Source organism: Anthonomus grandis, chromosome 22 (assembly GCF_022605725.1).
Source record: "Anthonomus grandis grandis chromosome 22, icAntGran1.3, whole genome shotgun sequence".
Classification (NCBI taxonomy): domain Eukaryota; kingdom Metazoa; phylum Arthropoda; class Insecta; order Coleoptera; family Curculionidae; genus Anthonomus; species Anthonomus grandis.
In genome coordinates, this window is record NC_065567.1 from 43,400,376 (window position 1) to 43,421,265 (window position 20,890).

At 35.5% G+C, this 20,890-nt stretch overlaps 1 protein-coding gene across 2 annotated transcripts in view; it reads left to right on the forward strand.

Annotated features, from left to right (window-relative positions):
* Positions 1–20,890, forward strand: part of LOC126748327 (uncharacterized) — a 410,960-nt gene that overhangs the window by 357,332 nt on the left and 32,738 nt on the right. The gene's annotated exons all lie outside the window — the stretch shown is intronic.

Genomic DNA, 20,890 nt, shown 5'->3' on the forward strand with positions numbered 1-20,890 from the left:
CACACAGGCCTACGCTGATAATCTGGTAATCCTTTGCCCGGGGAAAGACGCCGCTTCAATGCGGGACCCTATGATGAGAGCCCTGCGTATGGTGGACATATGGTGCCTTTCGGGGGGTCTCAGGATTTACCCCAAAAAAGCAGAACTCCTACTATTTACGAGGAGACGTAACTTTGGAACGCCCCCTGTTATATCTCTAGGGGGCGTGCAGCTGCATTACTCCAGGACAGTTCGATTTCTGAGAACCAAGTTAGATTCCAAACTCTCCTGGTATGATCACGCAGGCACCAGAATCAAGAAAGCCACCTGCGCGCTATGGGCACGCAGGCGAGCTTTCGGGAATACCTGGGGTCTGCCTCCTAAGATCCTCCACTGGATCTACTCATGCATTGTAAAACCCCTTCTGATATACGGGGCTATCGTTTGGTGGCCATGTATGGAGAAAGTGAAAATTCGTGCTCAACTGGACAGAGTCCAACGCCTTGCACGTCTGAGCATAATGGGTTCCATGCGAACGGCACCAACTAGAGCGCCTGAGACTCTGCTGAGCCTTCCGCCTCTGGACCTCGTTGTGCAATTCGAGGCAATGAGGCCTGCGTACAGGCTATACGTCCGTGGCGAACTACGTGCTGAGGAGACCGGTCACGCAAAAATCAGGTGACGGGCCATACAGGAATGTCCTCTCCTTCTGATGGGCAGTGACTACATGGCTCCAGTGACAGTGAACTGTGAGGGATTTGTGACGCACATTGTAAACAGAGAGGAGTGGCAGCAGTCCAACAGACTTGCATTGCTAAATAGGGGGACCATCTGGTACACAGATGGCTCCAGAATAAATAACAGAGCTGGATCAGGGCTTTGTGGTGGGATCCCACATACCAGTAGAGCATACTCGCTGGGGGAGCACGCCACTATCTTCCAGGCCGAAGTATTCGCTGTATTAAAATGCGGACAGAAAATCCTAACCTGCGGACACCGCAATACAGTCGTATCAATATGCTCGGATAGCAGAGCTGCCATTAATGCTATCACGATCGTAAAGATAACCTCCAAGCTTACACTAGAATGCATAAAAGTCCTGAAAAAATTGGTGCAAGTTGGCTGCAGGGTCCAGCTCGTCTGGGTACCTGGCGAGGACATGCAGGTAATGAGGAAGCGGACTCTCTTGCCAAATTGGGATCCGCGAATGTGCCGATGAGGCCGGAACCCATAATTGGTATCGCCAAATGCGTAGCTATCGCGTCAATAAAGGGTATGATGGACAAGTGGACCTACGAAAGATGGAGTCCCCTAGTATGAGACAGGCCAAAGCGCATATAGATGGGCCCTCTGCCTGTCTCACCAAAAATGTACTACGCCTTAAAAGACGCGAAATTCGGCTAGTGACAGGTCTTTTAACCGGACACTGGCACTTAAGAAACCATCTCCATGGTGCTGTGAGGAGGATGTGAGAAAACCCTTGACCATGTGGTCGGGGAGTGCCCAGCACTCACGCGCGCCATGTGGAAATACTTGAGTAACACCTTCAATGCACCAAGTGACTTTTCCTAGTCTTTTCTAAGTCCTTCAGACCAGAGAGCCTTATCGGTTTTTCCAAGGACATTGAGCTCTGGTAACCCCCGCTGGGGCATGACGGGTCCATCAGGAGACCTATATGCACAACTGCCTTGGCAGCCCACTGTTTTGACAAGTTGAATTTCAATTTCAATTTCAATAATTAGTTTATAATCAACCCGATAAAACGAATGAACAGTATTACTTTTCTCGGAACTTCGGTGAACGAGCAATGGGATAATTCTCAGGAAATACAAAATAGAATTGAAAAGCCCAGTACTGTATTCAGCAAGATAAGACATCTCTTCCCAAGCAATCACATAATATCATACAACATTATTGTCCTTTCTGTCCTTTTTTACAGGGTAGAAGCATGGACTTAACAAAGAAATCGGAAGCATTCGCGTTAATACCGTGGACGGCATGGACAGACCACATAACAAATATCGAGGTTCTCAGCAGAATGGGCAAAGAAAAGGAAGTGGTTAATACGGTGAAGAAAGCTTCAATATTTGGGACACGTAATGAGAAATGAAAACACAGTTCACTTATTCCAGATTATCTTGCAAAGAAAAGTACTAGGGAAACGAAGTGTGGATTGAAGCCCAATCTCATGGTTAAAATAGCCTGATTTGGAATAAGTACAACTAAGTTGTTCCGGGTTGCAGTGAACAAAGTTAAGATAGCATGTATGATGGCCAACATGTGAAATGCATAGGAACTATAAGAAGAAGTTATTATAACTAATTAATATTTGTTTAATTAAATTTTATAAGTTAAGATATCTTGGAAAGAAAATTTATGGTATAGGCGATTCAGATAGAATTCTCTAAAGTTCTTAATGCGCTCTCGTTCATTTAGCCAGTAGAGCTTTTTCGTACGTTGTTTGTTTTCTGAAATATTTTTAAAGGTATCAATAGGCATTTTACGTTCGTTAGATATGCCTCGTTTGTAGTATTTTTTCAATGGAAATTCTAAAAAAGTACAAGCAAACAAAAAAAATGAGCGCCGCAATAATTTTTCTCTTTTATCCGCGTATAACCGAAAACAGAGAAACCTGGATTATAATTTAGTTATTTGATAAACAGTTTGTTAAAACTCATTTGTTCATAGAGATCTTTTATTTTATCAAGGAAAATCTATTTATTGTGCTACTTCGAAGTAGCGAAGAATAATTGAGTCATTCGAGAGACAAAAAAAAGTTAAATTGGTTAAATGCAAAATCTTTTCTTTATATTATCCGAATGTCTCGATTGGAATAGATATTAAAGGTTAAACAACTGCATTGCGATCTATTGTGCCTCTCCTAAAATTGAATTAATGCTAGTATCAAATCATAATACTTTGAACAGTCCTATGACTTTATTAAACAAACGCGAGATATCTACTTTATTCTCTGTTGTTCGTAAGAGATATCTTGGAGAAACTAGTAGAAAAGTATCCATAAGAATTACATAATATCGACGACCAGTAAGACGCAATACCAAATAAATCAGCACTTACAAAGTACCATCATGATCTCGATTGCTCTTTCCAATAACTGCAGCTAGTTGCTTAATATTTACCCTAATTTATTGGTTTTAAAAATCAAGTTTTTTGCTGTTCGCCAAATTGAATAGCCCCTTTAATTATTTTTCCTGAGTGTTTATTCGGGATAAATAATTTATTTCCTGTTTCCATTTTGGTTCAAGTTTTTCAAATTTGGGGCTTCTTTTTGTATTTTTATTGCCTATTTCACCAGTATGCCACGGATTGGTTTTAAACCTAATACTAAAATCCGTTCCCGTTTAAGAGAACCTTAACGCCTTTGTACTTTACACCTTATTAACACCTTTGAAAACTTCCGGAAAATAACTGTTTAAAAATAAAGATGGTGGCATCAAATTAATCGATCACGCTATTTCGATTTTCCACTAGCATGGTAACATGTTTACCAATTTATCTTGTTTGATTGCCTTTTTTTGTCTGCTTAACTTTTTTAGATTATATATAAGTCACTGGTTTGCTTATGTAAGGAAATCTACACATAATTAACAAAATTTCTAGGGTATTATGTACAATTGATAGGTGTCATTTGATGTTTTCGCTCGTCGATATAATCCCAGTCTTTTGTATACAAATAAAATTAAATGAATAATGCTGTCTTGAAACAGTTGAATTACATTTCTTCTTCAACTTAAGTTAAGTATTTGATTGGTATTTGTTTCGATATCACTTAAAAAGCAGTTAAACCAAAAGTTTACACTTGAGTTCGCAACAGACGTCGCTCTAATTTAAGATACTATTAATAATAGATTTCTGGCTAATACTGTTCAAGTTTAAAATCAATACACCCTAAAAGAAAGATGAAATCAAAACAATTTATTTGACAGTGCTTATTAAATATCAATATACCATTAAATAAATGGCATCTATTGATTAACTAGTTTATTTAAATCCTGAGCGTCAATGAAGGTTCTTGGTTTAATTTTCTTTTTAACTTCTGAGATTAAAATTCCAGAATAGTTAGTCACAACCGAAAGTTCAATAGTTAAAATAACGACTTTAATATCAAGATTCCAAATTATAAATTTAAATAGCAATATAAGCAATATACATTTTGTGGATAATGGTTTTTTGAAGGTATTGAAATTGAGACTGAATTACAATAAACTCTGGGATTAAACATTAGAAAATAGTTTTTTATATCATTTCAATTATGACATAGAAGATGGTCAAAAGGCCAATAGCCATAGAAAAGACCAGTAAGGTAGAGTAAGTCTGTTCAATATAGCATTTTTAATGGAGTATTTAAAATGTATAAACCTAACCTTACCTTCGTTGTTAGTTTGTATTTTGCTCCAACCACAGTCTAACAATCTATATACTTTGAAATCTATATATATTCAAATCTATATACTTTGCTCCAACTTTGATTTTAACTTGTTTATGTTTAAACTAATTTAAAAAATTAGTTGTCTTTGCTAAAGTATGCACTGAACCCCTTTAAAACCAGTTTGCTGTTGGTTTTTGGTGATTTTGATTATTTTTTTTTAATTGTTTTTCAAAAATCTAACCTACAATTAGTGGCACATGTACCAAATGCAAAAATACGTGTATTTTTGAACAACCAGCCAAGAACTTTACTGATGTATTTTAATTCCCATACGATTTGTGTAAAAATAGTTTGTGCAAATCTTATTCTGGAATAAGCATTACAGAGATAAGAACCCTTATTCTTTCTAGCCGAGTGATGCATTTCCTATGTAATACAAATTAATCAAACTAGATGTATTCAAAACAATTTATTTTTAGAAGCTTAGCAGAGCGCTTTCCGCCTATGAGCCATCATCAGTGCTAACTGAAAATGAGTTGGGTGTTATAGGCGTAAAAGAACATTATAGTTAAAGGTTAATGAATGGAATGTACTCACTTGACAGTTAAGCTAAAAGTTTTCCATAGTAGGAACACATTTAACAGTGTGAAAATTATTAATGTCTATATTAATGATATTGCTAGTTGTTTTAAATACTGTATATTTCTATTACTTGCTGATGATAAACCCTCTGGGTGATATTTATTCTATTGAAGGTACTCCTTTGGAAGGTATCACTAGTGTGAAGGATCTAGGTATTACATTAGACTCCCAGATTCATTTTTCCTCTTATGTTATATAAGCTGTGTCTAAGTCTCTACTAATGTTGGGCTTTGGATTTTTTCTGGTTCATCAAAAGTTGCACCGGAGATTTTCAAGATATGAATTCCATAAAACTGCTTTACTGTACTCTGATTCATCCTTACCTTGAATATGAGTCATGTGTATGGTCACCACATTAAAACAAGCTCACACAAATCATTCCAGTCCAGCACAAGTTTTTGAGGCATATTGCGTTTAAGAGTAATATTCCTTTACGTTAATGAAAAATTTAAATGTGAACTACAACTTCTTAGTCTTCAGACTCAGCTAGACTGCTTTGTAGGTAGAATTTAGTTTCTGAGGCAGTTTAAAAGCAGTATGATATCGACTTCCTATTAAGCTTAATTGAGCTATTATCTTTTGATTAAAATCTTTTGAATTAAAATGTAACTTTTATACTCTTTGTGTTACTATTATTATAAAATGTTAGGTGATAGGTTAGGTAATTTTATTTTATGTTATTGTTGTGTATTGGGCTTACTGTTTATTGACAAATTAATAAGGAAATAAATCGAATCAACAATACTGGAGCTAAGTTGATAAAAGATTTTGATTTCAAACTTCCATACTCAAGAAACTGGTATCTATTAAGTAACTATCAATGAAACGATGAAGGTACTGGTTCAACTTATTTAGAAATATGAAATGATTAATCCGACTTCAAGGACTTTTCAAAATTAGCATAGTTTAAACACAACCTCAGTATGAGTATCAATTGAAATACAAACCACACAGATTGGGCAAATTTACAATAAAATTCATACTGTTCGAGTCAAAATGACATCTTTGATATGTTTTTTTTTTTATGGTAAACACAAGCACAAGAGGAAAGTCCTATGTCACTCTTGGAGTAGTGCTTGCGCGAAGATATTTGTGGGCATTTATCTTGAATCGCTGTAGGTTGTATGCGTCGGGAAATATGTAAGGTGGAAGCCCGTTCCACAAAGAAGATATTCTCCAGATGAATGAATCCCGATACAGCGACGTCCTTGGGGTAGGCAGGTGGACTCGATGTTGATGAGCCGCAACTGCTAGACGCGTCCTTCTTGCCGGCACAGCCCTGGGTGGAATCAGGCCTGCCAGCTCAGAGGAGCACTTACCGTGATAATAACGGTAGAATAAACAGAGATCAGCCACCTTTCTCCTGTGCTCCAGACTATCCAGACTCTTTGTCAGTTCTGGATTGTAGATAAGACGAATAGCTCTCTTCTGTATAGAATCTAGCAGCTTTAAACTATGCTTGGGTGCAGAGCTCCAGACATGCGAGCAATACTCGAGGGAAGGGCGTATTTGAGCCTTATAAAGAGTCAGCAGCTGTTCTTGTGTATACAGTTTTTTCGTTTTGAAAAGCACTCCGAGTTTTTTGGAAGCTGCCCTGGCGATCTCGGCAACGTGGTCATGCCAGGACACACTGTTGGTGACTTCGACTCGTTGGTGACGGTTAAGCTGAGGTTAAAATAATATGCAATATTTTTGAATAAATAAAAAGTATTAAGATTGAGCTGTAATTTAAAATCCTCAGCATTTAATATAGGTGATATTCAGCAATCTTCCAGATGCGTAAATCAGAGAGTCAACCAGAATCTCTTACATTAGTCTTCTATCCACCAAAATCGCTTTAGAAATGTTAACCCTTGCAAAATCAAATTATTTTACCTAGTTCTTAAGCGTTTGTAGCATAACCTGGATATACAAGTGTGTTTTCTTGTTAATTATAAGTTAATATTTTCTATCAAAATATCTAATTAATTAGCATTTAAAAAACCTTTTAAATGTGATTTTACTATTAATGAGTATAAGTGTATCTAATTGAGTTTGAAGCCATATTGTCTAAGTTACTAGTTATTTTTGGTCCCCTTTTTAAAAGTTCATTAAACCATGTGCGTTGCGAATGTTTCTTAATGGGTGTGATCTCCTTATAAACAAACATGAAAATGGTATCAAATTTCTTGTTTATTGCCTTAAAAAGAATATATAAAAGTGATGAAAGTATTACTTTATGGAAGGCTTTTAATGTTCCGAGCTATGCTATAAGTTCTATGTAAACTAATTTGTTTATGGAAAAAGTTTAAATTACGTTTTTGATCCATCTTACTTGTTTAATGAAAATAAACCGATGTTTTGCTTTAGATACGACCATCGTAATGTATACATTTACATAACATAGAAGTAACCTAATTTTCTCTTTTTTTTCAATTTAATAAGTATGTTTTGTTCCGGGTTCATGTTCCTTTTAATTGATGCTTTAAAGCAACAAAGATATGATATGATAAGGTTTGTTAGGATTGAGGATAGGTAATTCATAATAGAGTAACGACACCGATTGTGTTTTTTTTAATACAATTCAATAAATTAGTAATGTTTTTCACTCTAAAGCCCAAATTAACAATACTGAAATAATATTGCCAATTAAAAAAGATGGCTCTTAAAAACTGTTTACTGTAAACATAATTTCCAGAGAACTTAATTTGATTAATCTGAAATAAAGTCAGTTTGTGCTAATCCCTGTCATGCCAAGTAGTTGCAACTCTACGTTCTATATGGATAGAACTCTAGTTAGTAGAGCGGTAGTAAGAGAAACGCTACCGTTCTCTTTTTAACTTGTGATTTAGATTTGTAATTGCAAGTTAATAAAATGAATTGCATCCAAGGACTTACTTGGCCAGACGATTTCTTTGCTGCTAAGTTTTAGTATAATTCAGGTAATCCTATCCTGACCTTAATCAAATAATTTCATAATAAAACGACCAAACAGAAGAAAAATGTTTTGCTAAATAATGCATTAGAGACTCGATAAAATTAGTTTTTTAGAAATACCTAACCATTAGAAAACTCGATATTTGAAATTGAATAAAAATAATTTACCCGGCCTTTCTCATGAGATGTCCACTACAATGCAAAAAGCATCACCACATTATGTTTAGGAGCGAAACAGGTATTGCTTTGGTATATATGTTTGATACCAAGAGTTGGTCTTTACTATTCGGTTATAAGAAAAATGAGGTATACAAGGTTCCTTTTAACGAGGAAGTAAATACAATAACATAACATGTATAAGAATTCTTTAATGTATACTAGTGTGGTAACCTACGAATGAATCAATCAAGTTTAAGTTGATCGTAACTCTCGTTAAGCACAACAATATGGACACAGGCAGTGTCTGAAGGTGCGGAAATAAAAATACAGAGGTTCTAGCAAGACATTGCTCTGAACAATAATTGATAAGCCTAGAACTTATGTTTGCCATAGTCCACTTTTTTAGCCTGTCAGTTTTAGATCCACACTGGTAAAGGCCTTAATAATCGGTATATACACTAGTAACCTGTTGCTCAGTCAGTGCTGTTGTTCAGCCTGTTGTCAGCCTGTTGCTCATCAGTGCTAACTGAAAATGAGTTGGGTGTTAAAGGTGAGGCGTAAAAGAACATTATAGTTAAAGGTTAATGAATGGAATGTACTCACTTGACAGTTAAGCTAAAAGTTTTCCATAGTAGGAACACATTTAACAGTGTGAAAATTATTAATGTCTATATTAATGATATTGCTAGTTGTTTTAAATACTGTATATTTCTATTACTTGCTGATGATAAACCCTCTGGGTGATATTTATTCTATTGAAGGTACTCCTTTGGAAGGTATCATTAGTGTGAAGGATCTAGGTATTACATTAGACTCCCAGATCCATTTTTCCTCTTATGTTATATAAGCTGTGTCTAAGTCTCTACTAATGTTGGGCTTTGGATTTTTTCTGGTTCATCAAAAGTTGCACCGGAGATTTTCAAGATATGAATTCCATAAAACTGCTTTACTGTACTCTGATTCATCCTTACCTTGAATATGAGTCCTGTGTATGGTCACCACATTAAAACAAGCTCACACAAATCATTCCAGTCCAGCACAAGTTTTTGAGGCATATTGCGTTTAAGAGTAATATTCCTTTACGTTAATGAAAAATTTAAATGTGAACTACAACTTCTTAGTCTTCAGACTCAGCTAGACTGCTCAGCTAGACTGCTTTGTAGGTAGAATTTAGTTTTTGAGGCAGTTTAAAAGCAGTATGATATCGACTTCCTATTAAGCTTAATTGAGCTATTATCTTTTGATTAAAATCTTTTGAATTAAAATGTAACTTTTATACTCTTTGCGTTACTATTATTATAAAATGTTAGGTAATTTTATTTTATGTTATTGTTGTGTATTGGGCTTGCTGTTTATTGACAAATTAATAAGGAAATAAATCGAATAAACAATACTGGAGCTTGTTAAAGTTGATAAAAGATTTTGATTTCAAACTTCTATACTCAAGAAACTGATATCTATTAAGTAACTATCAATGAAACGATGAAGGTACTGGTTCAACTTATTTAGCAATATGAAAAGATCAATCCGACTTAAAGGACTTTTCAAAATTAGCATAGTTTAAACACAACCTCAGTATGAGTATCAATTGAAATACAAACCACACAGATTGGGCAAATTTACAATAAAATTCATACTGTTCGAGTCAAAATGACACCTTTGATATAGTTAAGCTGAGGTTAAAATAATATGCAATATTTTTGAATAATTAAAAAGTATTAAGATTGAGCTGTAATTTAAAATCCCCGACATTTAATATAGGTGATATTCAGCAATCTTCCAGATGCGTAAATCAGAGAATCAACCAGAATCTCTTACATTAGTCTTCTATCCACCAAAATCGCTTTAGAAATGTTAACCCTTGCAAAATCAAATTATTTTACCTAGTACTTAAGCGTTTGTAGCATAACCTGGATATACAAGTGTGTTTTCTTGTTAATTAAAAGTTAATATTTTCTATCAAAATATCTAATTAATTAGCATTTAAAAAACCTTTTAAATGTGATTTTACTATTAATGAGTATAAGTGTATCTAATTGAGTTTGAAGCCATATTGTCTAAGTTACTAGTTATTTTTGGTCCCCTTTTTAAAAGTTCATTAAACCATGTGCGTTGCGAATGTTTCTTAATGGGTGTGATCTCCTTATAAACAAACATGAAAATGGTATCAAATTTCTTGTTTATTGCCTTAAAAAGAATATATAAAAGTGATGAAAGTATTACTTTATGGAAGGCTTTTAATGTTCCGAGCTATGCTATAAGTTCTATGTAAACTAATTTGTTTATGGAAAAAGTTTAAATTACGTTTTTGATCCATCTTACTTGTTTAATGAAAATAAACCGATGTTTTGCTTTAGATACGACCATCGTAATGTATACATTTACATAACATAGAAGTAACCTAATTTTCTCTTTTTTTTCAATTTAATAAGTATGTTTTGTTCCGGGTTCATGTTCCTTTTAATTGATGCTTTAAAGCAACAAAGATATGATATGATAAGGTTTGTTAGGATTGAGGATAGGTAATTCATAATAGAGTAACGACACCGATTGTGTTTTTTTTAATACAATTCAATAAATTAGTAATGTTTTTCACTCTAAAGCCCAAATTAACAATACTGAAATAATATTGCCAATTAAAAAAGATGGCTCTTAAAAACTGTTTACTGTAAACATAATTTCCAGAGAACTTAATTTGATTAATCTGAAATAAAGTCAGTTTGTGCTAATCCCTGTCATGCCAAGTAGTTGCAACTCTACGTTCTATATGGATAGAACTCTAGTTAGTAGAGCGGTAGTAAGAGAAACGCTACCGTTCTCTTTTTAACTTGTGATTTAGATTTGTAATTGCAAGTTAATAAAATGAATTGCATCCAAGGACTTACTTGGCCAGACGATTTCTTTGCTGCTAAGTTTTAGTATAATTCAGGTAATCCTATCCTGACCTTAATCAAATAATTTCATAATAAAACGACCAAACAGAAGAAAAATGTTTTGCTAAATAATGCATTAGAGACTCGATAAAATTAGTTTTTTAGAAATACCTAACCATTAGAAAACTCGATATTTGAAATTGAATAAAAATAATTTACCCGGCCTTTCTCATGAGATGTCCACTACAATGCAAAAAGCATCACCACATTATGTTTAGGAGCGAAACAGGTATTGCTTTGGTATATATGTTTGATACCAAGAGTTGGTCTTTACTATTCGGTTATAAGAAAAATGAGGTATACAAGGTTCCTTTTAACGAGGAAGTAAATACAATAACATAACATGTATAAGAATTCTTTAATGTATACTAGTGTGGTAACCTACGAATGAATCAATCAAGTTTAAGTTGATCGTAACTCTCGTTAAGCACAACAATATGGACACAGGCAGTGTCTGAAGGTGCGGAAATAAAAATACAGAGGTTCTAGCAAGACATTGCTCTGAACAATAATTGATAAGCCTAGAACTTATGTTTGCCATAGTCCACTTTTTTAGCCTGTCAGTTTTAGATCCACACTGGTAAAGGCCTTAATAATCGGTATATACACTAGTAACCTGTTGCTGATTTTCAAAGATACCAGTAATAGACCTCCTAAGGTATACACTCATATAATTTTTTTCAATTAAAATCTTATTACAGCTCCAAAAGAGTTATGTTTAAATACGTTGGTCATGCAACGTCGCTTGTTATTGTTTACTGCAGTTACTTGTAGAGAACCTAAAAGAAATGGGGAGGTTTTTGGTTACCCTTGCGACCATTGTAGAAGCATGGTCTGTCAAAGCTGCAGTGATTTAAGTGCTACTGAAATTAGGGCAGTGGTGTTAAGCAAGAGATCTATGCCTTTCTACTGTAAAGAATGCTTAGGCAGCGTCAAGCAGCTCTGCTGGGACTGATCGATCGTGTAGCAGTACTTGAAAGGGATGTTGGAGTGCTTAAGACTGAAATATCTAAACTGCCTGTTGTACTGGATGAACTTAAAAGGGTCAGGACAAAGTTGGATGCATTACTGGTGGAGGTTACCTCATCTAAGATGCCACTGGCTTCCACTGGCAAGTCTCAACAACCACCACTTACTCAATCAAACGCCGAGGCTAGTAATATGGTGTTGCAGGAAATTATGGAGAGACAAAAACGTAACTGCAATTTACCGCATTTTAACCTAAAGTCCGGTTCGTCTGAAGATCCGACTTTCACAGCAGAGATCTCTACTCTGCTGAACGATGTGTGTGGCCGTAATATTCCTATATCGAAGGTGTCTAGATTTGAAAAACCCAACTGTAATGGCTGCAGACCAGTTAAGATCATACTGGTGAACCATCGGGATGTTGGATTCCTACTGAAGAACAGGAGTAAGTTCTCAGGAAGAAATATATACATTGAGTCTGACCTTACCCCAGCTCAGTTGGAACACCTTAATAAAGTCAAGGAAGAACTAAGGCTGCGCAGGGACCGTGGTGAGGATAACTTCTTCATCAAGTATAGCAATGATATTCCCTTAATAGCGGCAAAAAAAACTAAGGGCAACCACCCCCCCTCCTCCCAGTCCTTAAAAAATTTAGTTACTTGCTATTACCAAAACACCCGCGGCCTGCGCTCCTTCTTTAGTGTTGCGTCTACTTCTGGCTATGATATTATCTCCATCACAGAAACTTGGCTCCAAAATGATATACTCTTCGCAACTCTTACGTAATGTACCGTTCTGACAGAAGAACTGACCTTGTTGCTGCATCAAGGGGTGGTGGTGTTCTACTGGGGATTCTGAACCACCTCTCCTCGGAAGCCCTCGACCTCTCTGCGAAATTGACCTGGTAGGATGTAGAGTCAAATTTAATAATTTCATACTGTATATTTTTGTACTGTACGTTCCTCCTTCCATCGACTTCGTGCAATTAGAACGCTTTCTCGAAGTCTTTTCCATGGTTAATGCAATCTTTTCTGAACATGTGATTATCCTGGGAGACTTTAATGTCCCCACTTATATTGAACACTCGGTATCTCCCAATAGTAAACGTCAACTTCTAAGTAATTTTTTTGATTTCCTGAACTATAAGCAATTCAATAACGTGGTAAATAACAATCTTCGCTGTTTGGATTTCATCTTTGCAAGCTTTGATATCTCTGTACTTAACAGCGGTGCATCTCTTGTCCCGGAGGACACCTACCATCCTTCTCTGTTATTTGAATTCCATGTATGCCTTACCTCTCTCAATAACCTACCCCTTAATAAAGCTGAAATAAAGGAATTTAATTTGCTGCTGCTAGATATTGATTGATCGCCCGTCACGGTGCAGCAGGACGTTAACTCTGCATGTGATGTTTTTTATGATGTACTGAACAACAATTGAGAACAAAATAAATTTAGTCTTAGTTATTCGAAGCAAACGTAATCAGTCTCAAATCCGGCTCAATGAAGTTTTCTAACTAATCATACAATACGCCTGACAGCATTATGTCAGCTTTTGGAGATTATTTCAGGAGTGTATACACGAACTCACTTCCCAGCGATCACCCTGTCGTTCCGGAAACTCCCTTAACTTGCATAGACGTCGTCCCGCTCGCAGCTACCGACATTATTACGGCAAGCGAGTGTCTCAAAAGCAAAATGACCTCTGGCCCAGATATAATTCCTAGTTTTTTAGCTAAGGACTACTCTGTTGCACTTACAGACCCTCTGCTCCACATTTTTAATCTGATCCTTAACACTGGTATTTTTCCCAATATCTGGAAGCAAGCCGAAGTTTGCTCTATCTTTAAAAAGGGCGATGCTGGAACAATAGAGAATTACTACCTTATATCCATTCTGTGCAATTTCTCAAAGTTATTCGAGTTGACTCTATATAAATTAATTTTTCTTATTTATCAATATTTATCATTCGTATTCATCGCACATTTGTTGCCCGACAAAACTGTTTACAATTTTTTATGTAAGTTCTTTTTTTTTCGTTCGATTATTAAAGTCAAGACAGTTACATTTTACGAGTTCACGTGAAGATGCCTTGACAAGTCATACGTTGACCGTGTTCATCATCAGATTGACCGTGCAAGAATAGTGGCTTTACGTGAAGAAGGCTTCTCCTAAAGATTAGTGGCTAATAGAATTGGGGTTTGGCAAAGTGATATCTCGCATTTGGACTCGATATCTCCAGAATAATTTTCTTCATGATAGACCGAGTTGGTAGAAGGCATGTAACTAATCAACAACAAAACCGTTATATTCACTTAAGCAGCCGAAGAAACCCAACTATGGCAATACCAGCACTCCAAAGAGATATGCGTAATGCTTTGGGAGCAGGCAAATACTGGCAACAGAATTGTGCCAAACAAAACAAGTGTCGCCGACTATTAAGAGTATCGCGACTACCGACTACAACCTTTGCAAAAACTTCATTGACTGCATCGGACATAAGAGTACATGGTTTTACCTACAGAATTCTGTGTCTTTTTCTAACGAAACACGAATTTGTTTGGTGTAGGATACGGGTGTGGAGGAAGCCCACACAAGCTGCCCAGCTTGGTCATGCACACCCCGTACCGCCCTTTGAAAGAGGAAGTGCTATGTTCTGGACTAATATAATGTCTAATGGTCACACAGAATTAATTTATATTCAAGGCACAATAACTGGTGACAGATACATGATGCGTCTTACGTCAGACTATCATAAAGAGCTGTTGGTAAGGCTTTCGTTTTTTATGAATGATAACGCCCGACTTCACCGTACCAGGGGCCGTATTTTTGAAACCATTCGAATTTGATTCGCATTCGAAATTAGAGGATTTCGCACGAAAAATCGATATTCGTATTTTCCACCGCATCGTATGCGAACTTTTCGCATGCGGTGTCTCGAGTGGGTATATACCATTCGAATTTCAAAGTTCGTGTGCGATTTTCAATTTGATTCTGCCACTTGCCTTGTTTTGATTTTAAACTAGCTTTGTCTTTTTTTTAATTTGTGTGTGTTCGTTAAGTATTTTTATAGTGTTTTTTTGTTGTTTATTAAAAAAAATAAAAATTATATTATAGTTGTTTTATAATAAAAATTAAAAAGCAACTATAATCGAATGGCAAGATTAAACAATCTTGTGCAAAGAAACGTCGTCGATGCACTGGAAGAGACTGAAACTGTGGTAGACAGAAGGAATAAGATACTCTTCATTTTTTTGACCCATTTGAAATGTATTCAGATGCTCAATTTATTAAATTATCTATGTAGATTAAGCAAGCCTTATGATGGAATTGATGTGCTCTTTATGTGCTCCAGGGAGACTGTGTAATCTGTCCGCTACTTTTATCGACAAGACTTGTGCAGTTTTAGCTGAAAAATCTTGGGTGAATTTGCCCGACTTTAATTCCAGGTGGCATTAATAAAATTAGTTCTTTCTTTTGCTCACTCGACACAAAACCGCAATATTCTTTATTTTTTGAATCCAACTTAAAAAAAAAGTCAATTCGAAAAACCTAAGAAACGCCATGAAAAAAATCAAAATTCCCTGATGTTTTTAAACTTAATTTCAGGTTAGGTTAAAAAAATCTTTATCGTCTTTATCCCGTTTGATATGGCCTCCAATAGCACTCGACTTTGCTACGTTGCCACTACATTTCATGTTCGTATGCGAATGAAATTTCGAATGCTGTTCAAAAATGCACTTTTTAATTAGTGTGCGAATTTTGCCGCTCGACTTTGTTCGCATTCGAAGATTCTCACATGGTTTCAAAAATACGACCCCAGATCTGTAAATGAGTATCTGAAATCGGAAGGCATCAATCGTTTGGACTGCCACGCACTATGGCCAGACGTGAATCCCATAGAACACGCTTGGAACATCTTTTCCAGGGCAGTGGTAGTACGCACCCACCTAGAACTATATAAGACCTGTAATACGCAACGAATACGAAAGATTAACTTTGATAAATAAGCCCACAAAAAATTGTCTTCATCTACATATAACATCATGCAGTCATTCTATGATGTTTATTTACCGTAGCGGCACTAACGAAAGTTAAACGGAGCTTTATTGCCGATATATGTCTATACATTTTTAATGTCGGCATCTTCAACCTTCAAAAATATTTTTTAAATCTAATGGATGGTACATTATTAAACATTAGGTAAGCCATTAAGGGATTGCTCTTACATAAATATACTAATACATCCCTTTATTCAATATCTGTTACGTTACTGTCATAAGATTATATTTATCGTTATATATTTTAATTCGAAATTTAATATTCCGAATTAAAATTCTAAATGCAGTTCGACGACTTTTATCCGAATTTATACCGTTAAGTTCGAATAATCAACCGTTTCAAGTCTAATGCACAGGTTCAAAAAAAAAGATTTTTTATCTGTGTGCCTGTTTTAATGGTTATATTTTACTTTAAGATGATACCATTTCATATTTATGTTAACGTCTGTTTCCCCATTTGAAAAGTGTACTTTTATCTTTTTGGTTTAATTTCAACATCAAAAAATTCATATTTCTTTATTGTCAACTTTTATTTATTGAGTTATTTAAATACAAATTTGCAAATCACAAAATGCAACAAACCTCTAAATCTAGTTACATAAAACAAGATAGACCATGATATATCAATAGGCGACAATTTGCCATAAACTATTATAAATCATAAATTCTGATTATAAGTACCACCAATACTTTTACGAGTATATGAAAGAAATTATCTTAATTAACCACACTTTTTGACCCCTACGCATTTCCGTGATCTCTTAAAGCAATAACTTAACACTTATATATATCACAGCTTCATAAATTATATACACTTTGGCCGACTATAATCATTAAGTCTAATATATAATTTATATTTTGTAAGATATACATGTCACATAATCATCGACCTAATCTATTTAAATTATGGAAAAGAAGACTTTCTTAAGTGTATATGGTAAATCATTTAGTACGGAAATACTTATTTAAATTATCATTGAAAATAAATAGAACAATAATTGCAATTAAGTGAAAAATATCTTTGATATTTCACCATCCAGGTAGCATATCTTAACAATGAATCATTTAAAAGTTTTAAGAAAAAATAGACTAACAATAAGTAGCTAAAAGAAATAAAGTTCCTAACTCTGTCACTATGGGGCGAAATTACTATGGTCAAGAAAAAAATCGGTTTTCTGAAAAATATCTCTATAAAGTTAAAAAAAAAATATTATGACGATAATTACATTACAATTTTACCATTTTTTATATTTATCGCTTTTTGCTACAAAATTTGAAATTAGGGCAGGAGGTTTAGCTCAAACAAAATTGTTTCGTTTAGGAGAGAAAGGAAACAATCGCTTTATCACTTGGTGCTTTCTCTTTAAATTTCTATGGTACAATTTTTCTCCGGAAATTTATATCTGGATATAGATGAAAAGATGATAGTTCTGGGGATTATCAGCTCTTTAGACCACTTGTGATACCCATTTAATACCTAAGTCAAGGTCTTACCATCCAGCGCTACCTCCCTTGTAAAGCTAAGAATCTTACCTTCCTTGAGATTTGCTTTCCTTGATGTTCCATTCGGAAATTACATGTTTAGTTGACTCGCTAACATCTATGTATTTTCTACATGTTCAACAATGGCACTTTTGATAATCGTTGAGTCTGCAGTGGCCTGTTAAAATTTTATTGTTTTTACTTAATGGTTGAAGGTCGTATTTGGAGTTAAATTTTTCCTATGCGTATAGGGACGCTTTGGTCTAACACATGGCGTCTGGGGCTATCCATCTTGTTTGTTTTCCATAGTTTTTTTCGTACAGTGTCCATGGCTTGTGGGAGGATTAGTTTTTGAGTATATTTGACCCCTCTTGGGAAGTGTAGGGGAGAAGGGGGCACGTTGTTACAAAATTCATTCCCGTAACTTATTTTTTCAATAGTGTATCTTTCAGACGAAGCTTATTACTTAGTTGAGTTAGTATACATATTTGCTCGTATGATATCAATAATAATATATTAAAAACATATCAAATGGGTTTGAAATTATGATCTTAATTTATTTTGCAAATTGTAAGAACTTGTCCCTCCACAGGGTAAATTGTTACAGTCAATGGGGTAAGATGTTACAGGACAAACTAAGGTAAAGGAATAACTAATTGACGTGGAATAAAAGTGTTGCTCAAAATATAATAAAATCAAACAGTTTAAACTAGCCCGTATCGGAGCAACAGTGAAAACAAACATAAAAATCATTATCGTCGCCACAAGCAACATGTGACCATCTTTTACAAGCAGTGCATTGGATCCACTGTTCGTTTCTCGATTCGGAAAATGGAGTTAAACAAATTAGACACGTCGACTCCTCTTCCGAGCTCTCAGAGTCTGATTTTTCTATGGTTAAAATATTTTTTTCCTTAGATTGCCCTTTTTTCTTTTTTTCACTTGTTGACTCACCTCCTATTGTTCTTTGAGTTGCTCCCACATTTTTTTTTCTTTGTCTTGCTTTTTCTTCCTCCTCTAAAGCCGATTTAATCGGCGTGTCTGTCAAAATTGCAGAAACTCTTTTCTTCCGACCTCCTTTCAATTTTCTTGCCATTGCTTTTGGGTAAGGTTTGAGTTCTTCGGGCGTTAAATGAGCTATTTCAAAAGGTCTATGTATCACTGGGTTACAGGCGGAGCTTGTAGAAGGCTGTGGAGATGGCGTCCTGTGTTTTTCGATTTGAGTTTCTGCAGTTGTTGTAGGTTCGAATTCCACTGTTGTATTATTAATTTCCGGCAATGGCCTGTTTGTTACTTCTGCTGGCAAGAATTCATCATCTTGAAATACGTCTCTGTTGTAGGGCCAAATTCCAGTTACATTAAAGCCCTTCTGTATGTTGTGAGGTGACATGAACACCAAGGGAAAACGAATCTTTTAAAACGGTAGGTATATCATAGATGCTCATGACTTTACTTGGGTTAGATCTTAACCATTCATCTGCAGCACTATTAAAATATCTTTTAAGTGGGCCAAACACAGTCCTATCAAGGGGCTGAAGCTTATGGATGTATGTGGCGGGAAACTGACAAGGACGACCCCAAATGCTTTGCAAAAATTTAATACGGGAATCGACAAATGGGAGTCATGATTATCTAAGACCATTAATACAGGTTTCTCTTTGCTGCAGGTTTCTCTCTGCTGACGAAATGTTTCATAAACAATAAAAAATTTTCGCAAGTCATCCATCCGGAGGAATTTAATGCACCAACGCAACCTGGGGGCCCATTTGCTACCATAAAATCCTTGAATTTTTTCCGTGGGAATATTAAAAACGGAGGAACAAAGTTGCCATTTGTGTTGACTGCTAACACCATGGTTACAAGTTGACCTCTTTCCCCAGAAGTGATGACTCCTACTTGCTTAGTTCCTTTTTTTGCTATGATTTTTGTAGGCCTTTGGACAGTAGTAAGTCCAGTCTCGTCCATATTATAGGCATCTTGAAGCTGGAATTTATATTTGTCGTAAACTTGGCCAAGGTTATTGAAAAATTGTAACACATTATGGCGATTAAAGTAGCACAGCCTATGCTAGTAGCCTCAGGTGTCCTGACTGACAAGGTCTGGTGCCTTTTTAAAAACCCAAATAGCCAGTCCTTTGACGCTATATTATTTTCCTTCCAGTTATCGGGAATATTATTGGTATATATATATATATATATATATATATATATATATATATATATTATTTGCCGTTGCAAACTGGAAAGCAAGCTTCCGTAAATCAGATGTAGTGAGCCCATAATAAATTTTAGCAGAATGCTCGGTGTATTTCGCAAGTTCTTTTTCCTCTGCATCGTTGAATATTTTTCTGTGTTTAGCGTAACCGACTAAGCGTTTATTAGTGTCGGTATTAATGGTAGTTACCGCAGACTTTCTTTTAATATAACGATGTAAAGTCATAAAATTTACTGCATATCGAGCAGCGGCGTCCCTAATTGACACTTTTTCCTGTAACACCAATTGTGCCGCCCTCTTAAATTGTTCGGCTAGAATATCCCCTCTCGTGGTTTTCTTGACATACGTGCGCACCATATTTACATATCTGAAAACAACAAAAAACCATTTATAGAGAAGTGTAAATATTTAATTCCCCTTTAAAAATAAATGGGGCAAGTTGTTACAGTAACAACCTGCCCCGCGGTAATTGTGACAACTATCCCCACGAGAACAAAATAAGGTTAGATCCACAATTTTTTGTAAATATCGGGAATAAGTTAAAAGCAAATATGCACAAATTAGGAGAAATATATAGGCTTTGAATCTGTATAATAATCATATTTATACTACTTACCAATTTTGCACAATTAAGCACAAAAGTAGGCACACACCGGTACAATTTTGCATCCAAAAACACATTAAATACAATATCAACGTAAAGCATGTGACGCCCAAGTATGCACGTTGGCACATAGATGGCGGGTCGGTAGGGCCAAGATCCAGCAAAATATAGGCTAGCTGTGTTAGTTGCCTACCTTGTAAAATTTTACCGTAACAACTTGCCCCCGTAACAACGTGCCCCCTTCACCCCTACTCGTACTCGTCATTTCCTGAATTGTCATATGTCTTTTTATCCATTTGATGATCGTTAAATTCGATATTTGTTAAAGGGTTATTATCATATCTGTGCCCATTTCACATACTAGGTTCAGTCTAGCTGCTGTAACTTGACGTACAGCAGTTAGGCTGTAGAAGCAAGTTACGAAGCATCGTGTTTATTATGGTTTGCCACAGTTAACATAGTTTTAAGTGCTCCCATAATTCTTAAACAAGCAGTTTTTTTGAGGCAATAAGCTATCTTGCCTCAAAAAGCATTGAGCAGCTTT